At 42.8% G+C, this 20,437-nt stretch overlaps 1 long non-coding RNA gene across 1 annotated transcript in view; it reads left to right on the top strand.

The window, feature by feature from the left end:
- Positions 1 to 19,433: 19,433 nt before the first annotated feature.
- The window catches only part of LOC126637354 (uncharacterized), a 52,540-nt gene continuing 51,536 nt past the window's right edge, over positions 19,434 to 20,437 (top strand). Inside the window, exon 1 of the long non-coding RNA XR_007628311.1 lies at positions 19,434 to 19,579. This is a non-coding gene — a long non-coding RNA (uncharacterized LOC126637354). The remainder of the gene's footprint in view (positions 19,580 to 20,437) is intronic.

The raw sequence follows: 20,437 nt of genomic DNA, 5'->3' as shown, positions 1-20,437 counted from the left end.
TCCACATGCAAACTCTTCAGGAATGCTGGTTTTTGCAAGTGTGGTTCAGCTTGGTTTGGGTTATTCTTCCAGTGTGTCGTAACCAGGTTTGCAGACAAACAGCTGGGAGGTTGTCCCTGAGTTACCTCAAGCTGGGCAGAAAGATCAGGGCGTGTTTTGGGCAAACCTCTGCTGCATTTTCATGTCTGTGTTTCCATGTGTGGAGCAGGGGTGAGCAGAGCACTGCTGGGGGTTGGTGCTGTGCTCTGGGAACACTGCAGGTGCAGCAGCATTTCTGTCACCCCTGGGTGCTCAGGTTGCCTGGAGAGGTTGGGGATCCCCATCCCTGGAAGTGTCCAAGGCCAGGTTGGACAGGACTTGGAGCACCCTGGGCTAGTGGAAGGTGTCCCTGCCCATGGCAGGGGAGTGGATGGAGATGATTTTAAGTTCCCTTCTAACCCAAAGTCATCCTGTAGTATCTGAATAAGCCTAAAATTAGCTAAATACTTATGGAAAAACCAGAATTGTCTGTGACTGTGAATTGTCTCAGCTGAGCTCATGTGGACAAGCAAAAAAAGTCTCTGTTTCTAGCACTGTAAACTGAAAAATCATTTGTTCCCTTCCCTGTGGGGTATTTAAACATGTCTCTCGCTGGGGTATAGGGATGAGAAAGGTAGAGATCAGCATATTTGAAATTACTGTGCTCACAGCAATCCTGTTATCTCTTCTATGCTTTCTGCAGGTCTTTAAAATAAAAGCCTCGGGTTTATTTATAATATGTCATTATTATTATGTTATGACAACTCTGGAAAATGTTTTGAATTGCAGGAGGTTTTTCAGAGAAGTTTGTCATCTTTGCCTCTGGCACTGTTTTGAAAAGGAGTAGTAACAAAGGTTTATTGACTAAGGTGTTAGTGATATGTTCTTTTATATCAATCTAGATGAAAATGCTTTCCTGGTCCCAGATTTTCCTTCTCTGATATAAAAAAATCTTTTTATGTACCACTTCTAAGATTTGTTTCTCCCTTATATCAACACCATCTCATTTACAAGTCTAGCATTCTGGAACTAAGAGAAAGATGCCAGTCAAGGTAAAAAACAAAACAAAACAAACAAAAAAATCCCCAAAGCACAAACAAACAAAAAAAAATCAATGTAAAGTCCATTTGCTTGTACCTAAACATGTCTAACAATCTGGATAGGTGTGAAAATTAGAGGCACGTTGCCAATAGGTTAAATCATGGAATGGGGTGAATATCACTGATTTTCATGTTTAAATAGTCTCCAGTGCTACTTGGGAAGAGCTGCCAGATACCAGTTACCCACGGAGTAGGAAGCCTTAAGACAACTGGCAGTGCTAGAAATCCTGCCTGTCAAATTTGTCATAGTTTATTTAATTACAAGTCCGAAGAAGAAACAACCTGGTAGCTTTTCACAGTCTCCCCCCACCCCCGGGGCAGATGGGTATTAAAGCCAATTCAGTCTGTTTCCTGATTGCTTCAGGCTACAGAAAATTGTTCCCCAGGGAAGAGAAGTAAATCAGTTATGATCTTTAGTCTCTCAGAGGGAGATTAGAGCCACCACACTGGTGAAACAGCAGTAGGCTTCCTCTGTGTAACTGATTTCACCTTTAATCCTGCCATTGATTGAATATTGCTAAGAACACTGCCATGCATTTTAAGGTCAAACTGATGATGAACACCCCAGGGAAAGGAAGTTATTTACTCAGAAAGGTAAAGATGGGCCTTTGGCTTTACTATTTCAAAAAAAGGCAGTAAAACATCTACTTTGGGAGAAAAAAAAAATTATTGCAATTTCAACCATCAGCCTTTCCCAAGTTTTTGTAAGGCTGCTTATCACAGTGGTATCTGATCATCTTTCAGGTAATATGGAATAGTGAAGTCTTTTGTGGTCTTCATTGAATCTCTCACTCTTACCTTCCAGGTAAAAGTTGTCCTTGATGTGAGGCTTTTATTCTTCATCTGTTGGTGCTAATTTCCTTTGGGGATTAAGTAGAGATAGTACAGAAAGAACATTGGAGTTGCAAGAGTAATTTTGTGGCAGAAGGTGGCTTTATAAGAAAGGGAAGAAAGGTTTTTCTAGGAAAACCAAATTAATTTACACCAGACTGCTGAATCTCCTCTCTTAGTCTGTCATTTTGTTTTTCATGTCACAGCATGTTTGTATTACTGCTTAGAAATGCTACTGGTTGTTGAGAGGCTCATTTGTCTTTTAATAGGGATGCACCTACCCCTGGATGGACAGTGAGGGTAATTTCTGCCTTGGATGTTTATATAAGGCATGTAGGAGCTGTTTATTTGACATCTTGCCTGTCACTCAGTTGGCTCTGCAGATGCTGGTATGCTGAGAATCTGTAAGTCTACCTGGCAAAGATGAATTGCACTTTTTTTTCTTACCCTTTTGGGATTTCATAGGTGCAGCTGTAGCATGATGCAGGCCTTCACACTTCAAAAGGACATCCCTTCTTCCATCAGGGACATGTTCCTCTGGAGTGAGAACTCGTGTTTAAATCTCAGAATTATGTGTTCCTGTCTCTGGATCTGATCTGTTGGGTGATCCTGGACTCCTGTTTTTCTTTCCAAGCAATATGTGTGCTTCTTACTAACACTTAAATGGAATCAGCTTCTAAAAGAACCACAAAACATCTGGGAATTATGCTGATGACATATTTACGATAACATAAACCAGAGTGGGACCTAAAAATACATGCAGGATGGATACTTGGATAGGTTGGAGAGAAATGGATGGCCTGAACCCCAGCTGAGAAACCACATGAAACGACAGGCAGCCCTGTTTTAAACCTGCTTTGTTATTTCTTAATGCTTGGGACAACATCATGCTTTCTTCGTGTGGTCACAGCATTTCTGAGGAGACCTTTGGCTGCCTGTACCCCATCTGTCTGTACCTCAGCACAGGCTGATGGTTTGCTGCTCTCTACCTAGGATGTATCTCATGTGATGCTGCTTGATGCCAAACATCCTTTATCTGTAGGTTACGTCTGTGCCCTTTGTTGTCTCTTAATCCCACCATTGTTACTCATCACATTGTGGGAATCCTGTCAGCTACTTCTGTGTGTGGGAACATGATTTCATTAATACCAGTGCTGGGACATGCTCAGCTCTGGCTGGATGGCTGTCCTGATCAGGGTTTATGCCTGAACTGGTCAGCATGGACCCATGACTGCAAACTAGCAGGTGACTTGCTGGTCTGGGGCCATTTAGGACCTGCCACACACTCCTGGGCTTTTAGGGGAGAATTTAGAGAGACAGGGGCTAATTGCCTCCATTATGAAACAGGGATCAGCGGGTATTTGGGGTCTTTCCCATACCATCAACTTCCCAGAGCAGTTACATCCCAGCCCATGACAGCAGGTGCTGCAGTGCCTCTGGAAATCATAGAATCACAGAATGGTTTGGGTTGGAAGGGACCTTAAAGTCCATGTAGTTCCAACCTCCTGCCATGGGCAGGGATACCTTGCACTAGACCAGGTTGCTCAGAGCCCCATCCAACACTTTTAGGGATGGGAAAAAAATGCAGAAAGGGCTCTCATGGAGGTCAGTGTTGCTGCTGACCAGTGCAGACCAGAAACCTGTCCCTGGGTTCAGGTTGACTTTCTCTTCTGCAGAGAAGGAGGGCACCCAACAAATCTGGTGTTGTCCTTGGGGGCTTTTGGCAGCAGATCAAACCTGGGTCCTTTTTTTCCTCCCTCACACACTGGATTAGTTGGATTTGCCGGTTCACTTCACCTCGGGCAAAGCTCAGGCCCTGCCCCCTTCCCCTGCCTCCTGCTGGGGTGAGGTTTCAGGCCAAGTCTCCAGTTTGCATCCCTGGACTCTGCGAGGGACTGGGGGGCACAGGGGGAGCAGCAGGGGCTGTGCCCTGCCCTGCCCAGGGGTGTTTGCAGAGCTGCACCGTGTTGCACCATTATTTTTCAGCAGTCACTGTGGGAGGAGGGATATGCTCCTCTGTCAGAGCCTTTTCTCGATATTTTCCTGGCTTGTTTCAGTGCTCGTTCCTATTTCCAAGCACTTCTCTGGATTAGCCACAAGGTGCCATCAGTAGACACTTCTACACCAGTATCCCAGAAAGCCGGGCAAAAAGTCCCTGATGTTATGATGTAGAGGGAAAGGCTAATTAATAAAAACTGCAGGCACAAGGAGATCAAAAAAAACAAAGCAAAATACACCGAGGGAAGGCAGCTGGACCCTCACAAGTTTTTGGCTGTTGCAATGACAATCTAATCGGTTCAGATTCTGATTTTTTCCTTAAGCTGATTTTAACACTTACTGCCCCTGGTGACAATGGCATCGAGCAGTGTCCTCAAGCCTTGTGTCCTTTTGTGTTTGCTGCTGTGAGAGGACAAATCAGAAGGCGTGGTCCCTGCCTCTCAGCGCTTCCCATCCCATCCAAGGCAGGAAGCACCTCAAGGGGAAATAATTGGGAAAGGGAGAGTGGAGAATAAAAGTTAGAGGAAGGGTAGATTTTTCTGGAGCATCTTTGTGAATCTGAAAGAGTATTTCCTGGTGGCCTTTCGTGTGCCCCTATCAGGGGCTGTTTCACGCTGACAGGTCTGGAGGGGAGATCTGACAAGGCAGGGAACTGTGAATTTACAGAACAGCTCTGGAAGGAGTCCTGCTTGGGGAACAGCATCTGCAGAGTGAACAGTTGTTTTTTTTACAGGCTGAACTTTGCAAATTGGGATGCAGGTCCTGGAAAAGCAGATTGCACTCACTGGGAAAGCAGAGAACAGAAAGATTTTCCCAATAAAAATAATTGTATTTTTTCTGTGTGGCAGCATGAGTGGTAGGGGCTGATTCCCACTGCCCTGGAGAGGAACAGCTGGGATACCTGTAGGTAAAGGTGCATGTGGAGGAAGTCAGGAGGATAATGATGATTTTGGAGGAGCCACCGTGCACAGAAGCAGAACAGTAGTGAACTCCAGAGCAATGAGGGGAGTGAGAAATGTGGGAAGAATGTGGGGCTATGACTGGAAGTGAGGCATGTGCTACCTTCTTGGATGTGAGGAACTTCTTCCTGCTTGCATTTCTGGCTGCCCCTGATGCAGCCTGGTTTGTTTGCCGAGTTTCCATTTTGGCTCCTTACAAATTGACCCATTTGCTTTACTTTGTGTATTTTTAATTTCCCTTTGCAAAATAGCTGCACTTTGGGCTCATTTGGTAAATTAATATTAGTGTTTCAATAAGGCTGCTATCAGTCCTTATTTTACACTAAATCTTCCCTACAGGTTTTTCTTTCTCCCTCCTCCTCTCTGTGACTAATAGATATAATTTCAACAGTTTGACTAACTGCCGTGTTATAGAAAAGGCAGTAATTTATACTGATGTAATGGCTGTGATAAAAATCATTTGTGTGCTGATTTTATAAATTAGGTAGGAAATGTGAGTGCCTCTGAAAAATGAAGTGCTACCACATGAATTCCAGTGTTGTTAATGCTTCATACCTTTCTGCTTCATTAAACCAATTTCACGGGGAGATGAGTTAGAGGAGGAAGCTGTGCTGCTTAAGAGACGCAACAATGGTTTATTGAAAGAAATGGGGATAAGATTAAATTAAGTGCTACTTGAGAAATATGGAAATACAAAAATATTCAAGCTTATAGATGGTGAATTCAAAAATATGATAAGTTGGCTCTTTCATGCCCAAAGAACTGTCTCATCATAATTGCATAGGCTGAATTCACAGGCTACTAATTAATATTGAAGAGTTTCTTGAACCACTCTTATAAATGAGTCAGAGTGCCCTAGAACTAATTTATAACTATTTTCTTTTGGAAATCAAGACAACTTAAAATGCTGCTTTCTGTGCATTCCTATCTTGGCTGCTAAATCCTTTGAAATTATTTCTGCTATATATTTTATATTTATTTTTTATTTCACATATTCAGTCTGTCAGCTGAATTTAAAGGGAGGACTAAAAAAGGTATAAGATTAAGAAGCCTTCAGGTCTGGTTAGACCCTTGTAATTCAGGATAATGAGCTGGAGAAGCCTAAAATAACTTCTTTTCAGACCACTTTTTGCTCTGAATTCAGCTGCATTGAAACCAATATGTTTCAGTTACATTTATATCAGATTTTTTTTTCTATCAAGGCTGTGGAATATGTAACTTAAGAAAGAATATATTTATGTCCACAGAACGCCAGGAAGACCAGGTAAGGCCTGAAACTAAGAGCCTAATTGATTTTTTTTTACCACTTCCATAAAATAGCTGCAACTATTTTTCCCCCACTCCCTTGAGGACGAGAAGTTTTCATTCTCAAACCACTAAACCCTATTTGTTCTGTGGATGGTGGAACATGTAAATACAAAGGGAGTCATTCATTAAATAAGAGGCTTATGCATACACAAGTTTTAAAAAATGCATAGTTTCAAAGCCCAACCGAGAGGCTGCCATTTCCCCCCCTTTTCACAATGAGAACCCTGTGCACAAGTGACCCAAGCACTGGGATTTGGTCCAGCTCCCAGATTAGCACAGAGGACACGTCGAGACACCAGGGACGTTCCCCCCATCCCCCTCCCACTGGGGATAACGGGAGCTCGCTCTGTGCCCACGGGGAATGTGGGGGCAGCAGCGTGGGCACCTCTCCCTTCTGCCTGATGGGTGCACTGGCACTGCTGCACCACCCAGCCCTGCCATCCACGTGCTTCCACCTGAAATAAATCCCCATGTGCCACCCAGCCCTGAGGATGGATCTCACCCAGCGCCCTCCATTCCCAGCGAGAGGCTCCTCTGGAGCAGCTCCAGGAGCAGGGCTGGGATTGGGATATTACAATGCAGCTCATGTCAACGCTGGCAAGGATCTTCCTAACAAAGTGCTGGGCATCGGCCAGTCCCGGCGCTGCTGGATTTGGCACCTCCTGGGGATTGCTCTGCGGGGTTTAATGAGCCATTCAACTCATCTGCAGGCACAGCGAGCAGGGTTGATGCTTTTCTTTCTTTCTTACTTAAAAATCTCTCCGTTAAGGGAGGAGGAAGTAGAGCAGGAATAAAAAAAATTGAAATATTTCCGAACAGAAAAAATGTGATTCCAAAATCTTTGCCACCGCTTACAGAGTAAAAAGTAAAAATCTTGGAATTTGGAGTGATGAGATTTTAGAAATAACAGGTTACAAAGTTTGTTTTCCCAGAAAAACAAAAGGACATCCCCATTAGGATTTTAAGTATAGATGTATTGATTTCCAAGGGAAAAGTGTGCTTTGAACTAGCCATAATTACACTGGGCCCATATGGCTTATCCGTCATATTACGCATTCTGTGATGTTCTCCCTGCTAAAACTGTTCCAGGATAATATTTTTTCATTACACTGCAGAGATATCTGGGCATTTTCTCTGCAATTTGGTGAGTTTTGAGAGGTTTGAGAAGGAAATTTCTCTGTGTAGGTTTGTGCCTGCCCATTTGCAGACAATTGCTTAGATATTCAGAGTGGAGCTGAGACCCTCGCTGGGCTCGGTGTGAATTCCTGCTGGTGCTGGTGGTGTTGTGGGGGTGTTTGCTGTCACCCAGGTTGGCAGTGGTCAGACCTGCCTTCTTGAGACCCCTGGGCTCCTCTGAGCAGTGATAGGGAGCTCTGCTTGTTCCTGGGAGAACCCAGCATGTCACAGGTCTAACTTTATTTTTAAGATTTTGATTTCTTTCTCTCTATCATCATGTATTTGATTTTATCCTTCTTTCCCTTGAGAGTAGGTTCCTCCCCTCCCCTTTTTTTCCCCACTTCATATTCTTATCCTTCCCTTACTCTTTCCTTTCCTCTTTGCTTTTTCATCTCTGTACTCTGCCTTTTATCCTGCGCTGTGTCAAGTGAATGCAGCTTGTTTTGACTTCAGGAATAGAAATGCTTGCCACTGTCCCTTTGCTCCGCTCCAGGCATGTGTAAAGCAGCAGATAAATGTTGACAGCATTTTGTCTTTGTACAAGTTGGGCTTACTGCAGGCATTGAGTGCAGATTGCAGAATAAATTCACGTGCTGAATACTGGAGAAGAATTGCATCAAAGATCTAAATGAGGAACTGAAGCTGCCCACAGTTGCTAAAGCATTTAGCTTAGTGAGACACTTATGAAAGGTAAACACAGCTACAAAAAAGAATTGTGCAATTTGCCTGTGTGGATTACCCTATTTTTTTTTTTTTTTTGGTAGCAATGTGCATTTGGAATCAGTTCATTAGAAGAGAATGAAAAATGGAGTTTGTTTTACAGTGGCCAAAAGATTTTGGCATGTTATATCTCACTCTCTTAAACACTGAGTTGGTTGTGCAAGAAAGACAATCTCACTTCCTCACATTTTTTTTCTGCCCCCAGTTATGTTATTACCCTGCTTGGTTTAATTTGGAGGCTTTCTAGAGTGCAAATTCAGTATGGAATAATTGCATGCCAGCTCTTATTAGAAACTACATACACATCTGTGGACCAAGTTTGCTGTTTATGTTAGAAACGCTTTGGGGTTGCTTCTATGTTTTAGGTAATCTGTATCAGTTTTAGAGATTTAGTGGTGGTGGATGATTAGGTTCAGAAGTGGAGCTTTGTAACAAAGTTTGACATTTCCAGGACTGAGGCTCTTGTAGTGATGAAATGAGATATTTGTAAGTATAAAAAAACACGTGGACAGAAAAGTCGTGGTAAAGTTGAATATTAGCCTTCCTTTAGGGGTACACTTTGCAAAAATGAGCGTCTTGAGAGGTAAATTTACACTGTACAAGTTGCCTAAACTATGTCCTAACCTAGACCTGGCACCTCCCTGGAGCAGGTCAAGGCTTCACCTGCAAAGGTTTGGTCAGTCTGCCAAAAATCTTCCTGCTTCTGCTCCCAAGATTCCTTCCCATCAAAACCGTGGCTCTCCAGGGGACTGAGACATCCTTTATCTTGCTCTGCCTTGGTTCTTCTCTCTCCTTACCAGGTGCTCTCAGCTCCACCAGGTGAGCAGTTTGTGCTCCTCTCCCACTCCCCACTGAGCAGACAGCACCTGACCACTGTCCCACCAGCGAGTTCCTGTCCTCAGAACCACTCATGCCAACGGGAGGGGTTGATTCTGCTTTGCACAGTGAAAACAGGAGGGTTGGGCAAGCCCAGACCATGGAAAATCTGGGCACAATGAAATGCTTTACTGGCACATCTCTAGGTGAGCCTCATGCACATCTCCTGCAGAGTTATGAAACTAAACTCTCCCGAGTGCCAAACAAAAGTTTGAATAGTTCTGTGGCCCTGCTCATCAGCTGGCAAAAAATCATCTGCTTATTGAAGCCGGATGCCTCATGCTGTACACGGCACTTTCTGGAATGTTTTATTCACTCACTGAGCGTTTTGAGCTCTGGAAGTGACTCATGAGCACAAATCCCAGCACATTTAGCCAGCCTTTTTCACTTTAGGTTGTGTGTTTCCGACATCAAACATTGGTTGGATTTTTCCTGTCGGAATAGCGATCTCTGAATGTAGATTCAGTGCCAGCATCAGAACAGACTGGCAGAAAAAAATCCTCTGTCTGATACCAGAATGAGGCAAATAATACCTTTATTTCTAGATGCAAGTTTGGACTTCTGAAATTTTTATACTTTGTTTGGCTTTACAGCCAAGATACTGGGCACAAACTGTGGGGAAAACATGAACACAGGAGGGGTCAGTGGTCAGCACCATTCACAGCCATCGACTCCCACAGCCCTGGATGGACCTGGGTGTTTCATCCTTTCTTACCTGTTGACATCAGTGTTCCTTTTGTATTATTGACCTCAAGGTGCCAAGTGTGAACAACTTAAAAGTGCTGCTGCCAATAACGTGGATGCCTCCAGAAGTGTGAGAGGAAAAGTTAAACTGGGAACTCAGCAGTGGAGTAGGAGAGTTTAATTGGTGAGTGAGCAGAACTGACCCCCATGAATAGACCAAATCAGTACCATAAAAAGCAATGCCTCTTTGCAGGATTTTTTTGCAGGAGGTTGCTGGTCTTTGGCTGTAGAAGTGACCTACTTGACTTTTTCTGAAGGTGGGGGTCTTATTTTCCCTAAATATATTATAGAAAAAACCCCATGAGGTGCAACAGTGATGACTTGTCCCATTTTTATTCCTATGTTCCCTTTCTGGTAGTGCTCTAAGGAGAAATACTGCACTTGAAAGTCATGTGGTTTACGACTCAAAACAGTGTTGGGCATTTTCTGGAAAAATCAAATATGTTCTAATGCCAGAAAAACATTTGCACAGAATAACAGAGTTTGGATTGTCTGTTGAGACATTTTAAAAAGAGCGTCATAAGTTAATTTTAACATCAAGCTTCTCTGTTTGTTGTGGAACTATAAATCTCCTTCCCTTTCTAAATCAAGTCATAGCCTATGTAGGCTATTATGTAGATTATAAATGAGGTGCTTATATTGGAAAGAGTGCCAAAATAGGGCACGAGGAAGGTGTTGCTATAATTAGTGATCTTGCAGAGAAAGAAGGAAAAGTATTCTGAGGTTTCTTCTTCCCTTTATGGATAAGAAATACAATAATATATTGCCTGATGATAGCACGACTCCAATGCAAATGGCAGAGGCTGGTGGCTCATTTACCAGGCCTCGCCTGTAGCAAGCCTCCTCTCCCCGCTTCAGCTCCAAATTGATTATTTTAATACAGAATTCCTGAATGAAAGAGGTTCTTGGCCTTTTCCTGGGCTGTTGAATAATGTATGTGGGAGAAAGCAAATAGAAGCAGAGGGTCTCAGCTGCCCGAACAATGGGCTGCGCACAGAGCTGAGGGGGCACATTAGTTTATCATTGCCTTGTCAATCCTCATAGGCTGGGAATCGTGGGATAGCCTGGAAAGAAGCAGCTGCTGAACGTGTGGTAAACTGACCGGGGCACTTTGGAGGGGCGACCACATTTACACATCTGAAAACAAGATATTGATTTTCCCCCCCGCCAAAGCCCGGGGAGAGAAACAGCCCTGCTGAAGATGTGTCTGCAAGCCAGGCTTGTGTGCCGGGCCACGGTGCTTTTTGGCCCACAGCTTCCTCCTGATGGGGCTTGCAAAGCTAGAAATAGTCTGCACAAACTTTGCTGTTCCTCCCTGGTGATTGACTGCCCTCCTAATCCATTTACTGATTCAGGACAAGTGAAACGTAAATGGGAGCGAGCTCGGCGAATGTGAACAAAAATATTTTCCCTAGATGAGTAGATCTGGGTTTTTTTAGATTAGTAGATTATTTTTTAAAGGCTTTATTTATTTATTTATTTAATCTTATTTATTTATTTACTTAATATTTATTTATTTATTTTATTTAAAGTTACCTGTTCCCTTTCTGTGGGCCAAACCCTCCTTGAAGATACACTGGTGTGATATCCCTGATATCACAGGCTCTGCCCTTCCCAAGGGAAGTAGGATTCGCTCCTAAATGCCAGTTGTGGTGCATGACACATCCTCGGGCAGGAGGGTTTCTTTGTAGCTTTGGGAAGTGGCCGAAATAAGGAAGTGAAGCAATGTTTGAACATGAGCAAAGTGGGGTGATTAATTATTTTAAATGATGAAAGGTTTAAAGCAGAGATGAACACACATTGCCTAGTGATTATTATTCAGTAAGATGCTGATGTCTTCCTCTAGGCCAGGTTAGTAGGATGCTGTTACTTGGCTTTGTTGCCACATATTTATGACTATTATTTTAGCCATCAGAAATTCTATTTATGACTCAGCATCTTCTCTGCTGGGACCATACAAGAGCATGTTCCCAATGTGAATAACAATATGTTGAGAAGTTTCACCTGAAAAAAAGTGGCTTGTCAGACAGGACATGCATTTATCAGTGTAGGTCTCATTGTGAGCCCAGATTCCCCACAGGTGTAATGAGTTGGTTTGTTGTCCTTATTTCTGCAGGTTGGATGGCATTGCAAACACTAAGATACTTGGCCTCATGAGCTGCTTTCATGATTTTTTCTGTCAAAAAGCAGGTGCTTCAGCACTGGTGTAATGATTGCATTTCAGCACACAGTGTGTGTGTCTGGAAAGGGCTACACTTTGTAAAATAAGACTTAATAATTTGATATTGAATATCACCATCAATAGCCAAAAGGCACTCCTAAAGCAGGGCAAAATGAAAGCATTAGTTTGCCTGGGGTATTTTCAGATTATTACAGTGTTTTTCATCTGGGTAGATACAGGAAATCAGGCTCCTCATTGGTTTCCAGTCTGATACTGTGATGAGAGCAATAGAAGAACTGGAAGAGAATAAAAAGATTGTGCTACATCGTTTTAAAATCAAGGAATCTTAAGTGTAGTTGGATTCCTCAATCAGCTGTATTGCAAGGTGTGACAAAATATAATCACTTCAAACCAGGTCCCTAAGTCTGGGTCTGATAAATGAATAAATACCCAGGTTTTCTAATGTTCAAGGAAGCCAGATCCTCCTGCTGATTGTAATGAGAATTCAGTGATTTTAAAAGTGGTTTCATTCATTCACATTTGGACCCAGGACTGTGGGTATAGGCAACTATTGTCTTTTATTTTTAGAATAGTGGATCAAGGCAGACTTTGCTCTCAAAATGTGAGGAGGGTTAACCTCACTGGGCAAGGGCCCTCTTAGGAGTTTGCAGATCTCCCACTGCAAATCAGAGGCTTCCCAAAACACAGGAATTGTGCCGGGTGATTTCCTGATATCTCTGTAGTCTGGTTTGAACTGGTCCTTACAAATACTGCTCTCAGGAATCACCACATCTGTGAAAATGTTGGGTGAGACACTCACGGTGTGGGGTTACAGAATCCTGACTAAGCCAAGAGAGGAAAAAGGGTGAGTGACATCAGCCAAAGTTTGTCACTTACTGGAACTTCATATTACATTTGCTTCAGAGATCTCTTTTGAACAACAAAAAACCTCAAAATGCCCTATCTTTCATTCCTTTCCCTGATTTCAGTGAAGTTTTGCATGGGGTGAACCAGAAAGCATTCTCTTAAACTACCCCATGAAACACAGGAAGGGTGTTTGTTTCTGCTCATAGCTCTTCATTAATAGAATCCTAAAAGATTAAGTTGAATTATTTGCACAGGCAGCAATTAAGATGAAGTCTTGACCAAAAAGATTCCGTTTAAGCATCTCCTTTCTTCAGGGAAATAAATGCCAGGAATTTATAAGGGATGCAGAGGAAGCTTTGGTGCAGTTTTACTGAACACTTTTGCACAACTAACCCCAAAGTCTGGGCTCATCAAAATTCATGAGCTGTAGAAGGGGGTGGCTGTCAGCTCAGCTCAGTTTCCATTCTGCAGGCACAGACCATCCTGCTGTCCTGTCCATGAGCTAATCTTCTAAGCAACATGTCCCAGGTTAGGTGCTTCTCCCTTTTCCTTAAACACAAAGAACCCCAGGAGAGAATGTAATGAGGGAATACACCCAAATATAGGCAAGTGTGCTCCATCTGCAGATGAAGGATTTGTACATCTACTAACTGAACAATCTGTATAAATTGTTGGACTGTCTTTGAACAGCCAAGGTGTTCCAAGTTCTGAGAAACAGGAATATCTCAGGAGCCTGGTACCATTAGTCAGAGGATGTTTGGGACTCGCAGTACAGGTAAGGTTGTCCCTCTCTGTAGAAAACACTGAAAGAAATAATTACATTACAAAGCACTGCTTCTAATGAGGCTATTCCTGGATGAGAAGCTGATGCACACAAATGCAGTATTTCTAAACAGAATGTTTCTGATGGTTTAAATATTTTATATGTGTGTATTTACAGGGCCATGATGATAAAAATTGCCCACAGCAGCAGACATCAAAACACTGCTTCAGAAGGAAAGTGTCATCAAGTAAAAATCCCCAAATCTTTCCAGATACAAAGGTAACAGTAGTCTGTTGTAAGCTTTATTCTATAAATACAGGATTTTGGAAATTCATTATTAATTGAGTTTGACATAAAATGTGTGTGTGGGGAGTTATCTTTTTTTTTTTCATAATTGCAAATAATGTCTTTTAAATAACTTCATACTCTTCAGATTGGCCTCTACCTCTTTTACATGGCCTGTCACAGAGCACTGAGAGCTAAAAGCATATGTTAATTATTTCCAAAAACAAAGACTTTGGTGGGTGTGATCTTGAATATCACACCCAGCACATGATGAGTACCGTGGTTCAGAAGCAGAAGGGGATAAAGGGAGCAGCATCTTACATTAAGAGTTCACAGTGCAAAGCTCTGATCTTCAGGGGAAACAGGAGTTTAAGGATGTTATTACATGCATTTTGTGAGGTTGCAGGGCACCAAAGGGCAGGAGCTGCTCTGCAGGCTCACGTGGGTTGGACGAGGCATTACCAGCATTTTGCCACTGGCTCTTGTATCTGGCAAATATTTTTTGGCAGGAAGGAATTACCTGCATCCTCTTTCAGAGTAAATGTTTTTTAAATTACCCATTCTGCAGAGCAGCTAAATGCATTTAATATTCCCCTAAAATTTCCTATTAAAATAGAGGCTGATATGTATTCTCCCATTTCAAAAGATGTTTTTGAATACATGAAAAGTTTTAATACAGACTAATTACAGTCTTGCTTTGTTTCCACTGATGTTACAGAAACATTTAGCTATTTTCTCAGACCAATAATGCTTTATAGAATACAGTTTTAGAAAAGGTAATCCATGTGTTTTGTTTAGGAGGGTGGAAATAGCAATTACTCAGAGCTACTTCTTGTGCTTCTCTGTACCCTAAAAAAACTCAGTTTAATTTTAACTTCAAATAGTGAGAGAATACAGAAAGGCTTTTAAAGTGCTCATTCCTTCTTGCCCAGAGTGTTTTTGTCTTCCATGTGAGTTTTTTTGTACACAGCTGGTGAAACTGTAAGGAGTGAAGCATTTGATTGAGAATCTGAGCTGAGGATCCTTTTCATTCAGCAAAAAAGTTTGTCTCAAATTTGTTGCTTCTCTGCCCTTGCTGCTGTGTTGATCCAGGGGCAGAGGAAACATGACATCTTTTGCTCCTCCTCTCCATGCTACCTGTCTCTAAAGTTGGTGATCTCCTTAATCTGGGTCCTGCTTATCTGCTGACAGATAAGGCTCAGTGGTTTAGGTAGAAGTTAAACACTTCTCTTCCCACTGTTATTGTGATTTATTGGCTCGTTGTTGTTCAGAGAAAATGTCCCAGCCAGGTGCAATGCCAAAAAGCAGTCCTTTGCTGCTGGAGTGTCTGTTGGGTTTGTTGTTGTGTAGTACACAGCATTTTCTTACTATTCCACCTCTTTTATATCCATCCTGGTCACCCTGAGGAGCTGATCAGAGCTACCCACCAGGCCAGCAGAGCTGATAAGATTCACAGCAAGACTGTGAGTAAATAGCATTAAGATGGGATGCAAACCAGGCAGAGGTGCACTGGGACAGCCCCTGCTCACACACACAGAGCTGGGATGGCAGATGCTTCCAAACTGCTCGTGTAACAAGCTCCAGCCCTTCCATTTTAAATTGGCACCGTTTGGTGCCAGCTGGACTTTGATGGTCCTTGTGGGTCCCTTCCACCTCAGGGGATTCTATGATCGTGTGATTCATCTGGGGGTGGTGTCCAGGACCAGGAGCAGTGATTACAGCTCATGGTGGGTTGATGTGAGTTAATTTTCTAGCAGATGATCTCCACCTCAGCTGTCTTTCATGGAGAAATTATTTCCTTCCTGGCTGTAGAATCAAAACTATCTTCCACTCTTGGAAGAGAGTTCCATTACACTGGCAGGGAATTTGCTGGTGCTGTCCCTCTGCATTCAGGGTAGTAAATGTGTTACTGTTCCCCTGGACTGAGAATGAAGCTGGTGAAATGTAATTCTGCTTTAATGCCATCTAATGGAGCAGTATCTGGGGGACATCTGCAGATGCCTCTTGTTGCCACACCTGAGGGCAGGTCTTCAGGCTTCATCTCAGCAAAGCATTCATCAAATTCACCAGTTCTTTTCTTGCAAGATCAAGTATCTCCAGATGTGGCTGAGCAGTGACTGCAGATCCTCTCTGCAGTCAGACAGGCCCACAGGGAAGTGGCTTCTTGACCTCCCCAGTGGTGTGGAAATGAAAAAAACACAAACCAGCTTCAGGTAAACTGTGAATACCTCTGTTACATTATGCATTTTTTTGCTAATGATTTTCCTCCATTCTCCAAAGGCCATGGGATGTTTTTAAGGTCTGTCTGACTTTGCTTAGTTTAATGTTATATTGACAAGTGACTTTTTCTCCCTCCACAGCATTAGGAAACTTGGGTCCCTTCTGGTGAACAGGGACCTAAATTAGGAGGCTCATCTGGATGCTTAGTGCTTCTTAGACGTGGTCACTCCTGGCTCTGGTGCTGATGCCACTCACAGCTAAGAACCAACTGCAGGGGAGCAGAGCTTTCAAGATGGCTCTCTCATAACTTTTTCTGCACAGTCCAGGGGCTGCACAGCCATTTCAGATGTCCTTGCAGAGAAGCAGCATCCTGCTTTGCTCCTGCACCTCAGACCTGCTCTGCTGTGCACCGCAGTACAGTCAGTGTGGGAAGCCAAGTCTAGAATGGAACCATCTGCTCTGCCCTCAAAGAGTGTTTATTTAATGCATCTTAACTTTTTCTGGACAAAAAGTATAGTCTGATATGACAGTATAAGAAAAAACCCCTAGGTAAAATCTAGTCCCCAGTTTTTCATGGAGTAAGGAATCTGTACACTGACAAAGCAAAGGAAATCTAAATACAAATGTTTCATCTTGCTTATTGTTTCATTGATTCCAAAACAATGGAAAGAAAATTCCTAATCACTTTCTTAGAGGTCACTCCCTGTTTACCCAGTTAACCTTCAGCTTGCCTAAAATGATAACGTTTTCAATTTAATCCACGAAATATTTACAAAGTAAGAACATTCAATAAATGGGAAAAAAAGAGTTTAAAGCTAATTGTGGGAAGCTCCTATGTAAGCTCAGCTTACAAAGGATCTCTGAGCAGAAGAGCAAATCTTTACCCCCTGTCTCCTTACATTTTTTAAACTTACAGCCTAAAGCATATTTTCTTTTCCCAGCAGTGCTAGAATTCAAGCTGCATCTTTAATTGGTTTAATGGAGCCACAAGGCATTGCATTAGACAGCTTTTTCCTAGTTCACAGAGGTCATATTGACATGTAACTCGTGGCATTTCCTTGTTTCCAAGATAAGATAAAACAAAGGGGAAGTGTTCAGTTCCAGGTGAGTGGGAGAGGGCACCAGAAATGGGAAGAAGATAAGAGTGTTTGATGCAGGTGGGAATTTATCATGGAGTGTCCTTTTGCTCTCAGGTTGCAGTTGCAGAGGGGTCTGGCTGCTCAGAGCATCTCAGCCTTCCTATTCCTGGTTTAAGAAGACAAGTAAATAAGAGAATGATGCAGTGGGATAATGAGCAGTTGATCAGCCAGTGATTCCTTTTAAATCCTGTGAGACTGTAACAGTTTTTCCTAATGATGCTGGGGTAACTCTCAGCATCCTTTCACATTAGAATAGCAGAATAAATACCAGTAAAAGCTACCACTGGCTGAGCTTTCAATCCTGGCCTCCCAGCAGAGCCAAATAAATTCAGCATTAGTAAAACACTGGGTTGGATTTGAACAACCAGATGCAACTTCTTTTCAGGAAATAGATTTATAAATCTTCCCCTTTCTTCAGTGGGGTGTCACATGCTCCTGGTCTCTTCTGCACCAGGGCACGTGGCAGCCTTGACTGGGGGTGATAGGCAGTGGTCCCTCAGTCCTTCCTCCCTGCTGAGTGCAGCTAATCAGCACCACAAGGCTCAGAAGATTCCCTTATTCCAGTTTTCCCCTTCCCACGGGGCACAATTGCTCTTGAGCCCTTAGTGCAGCTCCTGTGGAGGTGAAAACACTCTGTCAGTTCTTTTTCTCAGGGTTTTCTTAGGATTTCTTGGACATCAGGATGAATTTCCTCACAGAAAGGGTGATTCCACGTGGGAAGGGGCTGCCCAGGGAGGTGGTGGAGTCCCCATCCCTGGAGGTGTTCAGGAAATGGTTGGATGTGGCAATCAGTGCTCTGGTCTAGTTGACAACGTGGTGATTGGGCACAGGTTGGACTCAGGAATCCCAGAGGTCTTTTCCAACACAGTTGACTCTGTGATCTTTTGCCAACTCATGGCTGTAAGGGACAAACTGGAGCTCTTGATCATGGGGACTAATTATGGTTCTTGGAGTGGTTTCTGGTGTCCATGTTTCTTGAATGTGAGCTTTACCTTCCAGACTGAGGGCCTAATTCTTCAGCTGATGCCATGGATTGGAAGGTCAATGGGAGTGACTGTGGTCATCTAATAATTCCTGAATAACCCAGGCAGTGGGGTCCCCTCTGAATCCTTGGTCAGTATTTGTGAATCAGCTAGAAGATCATCTTTAAAGAACCATCCATGCACAGTAAAGAAGAAAAATTACAGATTCTCTGCAATTACTCTTCTATGAGCCCAACTTTGAAGTGAAATCTGAGCTTTGCAGAGAGTGTGAATTTACCAAGGTTCAAAACTCATCCACTGCATCTTCTGTGTCAGATGCAGAGACATCAGCTGCCAGATTTCTCTTGGTTTTGCACTGTCTAGGGGCTGTGACCAAGTCAGGTGGTCTTCTTTGAAAGGAGCTAAATAGGTTGAGCTCTTGGAGCATTTCACCACAAATATTTTCCTGCCTTTCCTGCCTTTTAGTCAACATTCCCCCAGTGTGTGTTCTTTATTAGTAATGTTTTTATGCTTGTTTTTTCCCTAAGTCATCGATAGAAATGAGCATCAGCAGAGAACAGACCCTTAGGGATTGCACTCAAAGCAATGGATTATTTTTAAATAGATGAAATAGCTAAAATGAAGATTGTACAGATAAATAGTGTGGGGTGGGGTTTTTTTGTTTGGTTTTTTTTTTTTTTTTTTTAGTTTGTTTTTGGTTTTGTTTCTGGTGGTTTTTTGGGGGTTGGGTTTTTTTTGTTTTGTTTTGGGTTTTTTTTAGATCTAGTCATCTAGAAGCAAAGCAAGAAAATAATATTACTTTATGATATGGTAATAGCTAATGCTGAAATGTGTTACTGTTTCCAGATGAAACACTTAGATTACTATAATGCAGCACAATTATTTCTGTGCTGTTAGATTATGTTTAAGTAAACATCAAGAGTAGGCTTTATTAAGGAAAACAGAAATCTGTGAGGAATAATACCATGTGCATCTTGCCTTGTGTGTCTCTTTTCCCAAAGAAAATAAGTAGTACATTACTTTCAAAACCTCATGAGAAATGTTTGTCCTGAAAAAAAACCTCTCAGAGCATCTCTGCCTCATTGCTGAGTCATAAATAAAAGGGGGAACTAACCACAGGTGGCAATGAATGTGACCTGCCCCCAAATATCTCATCATCCAATTAATATTTTACTAAAACACCTCATTTAGGCATAAAAAAAAAATGCTTTGGTGAAACCATGAGGGCTTGTCAGTTGTTCCTCTGTGAACTGTGTGGTGTTTCAGCCACAGAGCCCCAGTGGCTGCAGATGGATGGGACCATTGCTAACAACCCTTCAACAGAAAATGCAACTTGTACATCATTCTGCAGACTGGGAGGCTGGAGAAATGAGACAAAGGCACAATTCCCTGTGAATTCGGAGAGAAATATTCCAGATTTGATTTTAAAAAGTAAGTATTTCCCTGAAAGCAGTTTTTACAAGGGGTGGTGGGATATTTATGCAGGTTGGTGCGTTAATACCGAGTCAAAGCCTCAGCACCAGGCTCTTCAGACCTTTCAATAAATAAGATCCCTTGCTGTAAAGTCCTACTGCTTCTTTACACCTCGAAATCAGTGGTCACCCTCTGTCCTGCCACTGTGGTGGAGGTGGCTCTGGACTCTGAGCACGAAGGGTTAAGCTTTTTGGGGAGTGCATCGTTTTAAGTTTCCCGGCGGGTGAGTCATCTCTCAGTGCGCTGCACGAGGTGCAGCAGTCATGTAGCTTTATGTCTGGGAGTCATGAAGTCACCTAATCAGATGTGACTGACACTATTTGACTTGACAAGTCACCCAGGAAAAGTGCAAGGAAACAAAAACCGTATTTTTCTGAAAATTCTGGTTTAAAGCTGCTGCGTTTCCCCAGGTTTTGTTTTACACGGGGCTGAAGAGCATGTGATGGGTAGGGGGAGGGAAAAAGACATGAAAAGGTTTTCTGATGTAGAAAAAACACAAGCTGTTGTCATGTGGGCACAATAATAAAACTTACAGGGGAAGTGGGGTTTGCACTTCTTGCACAGCAGCATTAGGAATGTTATTTCTCTTTGGAGAGGAGAAGCTGAGGGGACACAACACTCTTTGCACAAAGCATGAGCCCAGTTGTGATTTAGGAACAAGCACACACGGGCTTTACACAAGATCCTCAAGAGAAATCAGAGCCCTGTGTCACTATATGGCAGCACATCATGTATGCTGAAGATTCCTTCTCTTTGAAGGTGCAGTTCTGCCACAAGAATACTGAAAAATATAAACCCCTGAGTTTCATGGACCTC

The sequence above is a fragment of the Myiozetetes cayanensis genome, unplaced genomic scaffold (genome assembly GCF_022539395.1).
Source record: "Myiozetetes cayanensis isolate MyiCay16 unplaced genomic scaffold, myiCay2020 scf15, whole genome shotgun sequence".
Classification (NCBI taxonomy): domain Eukaryota; kingdom Metazoa; phylum Chordata; class Aves; order Passeriformes; family Tyrannidae; genus Myiozetetes; species Myiozetetes cayanensis.
This window is presented reverse-complemented; position numbering and strand designations above follow the sequence as displayed.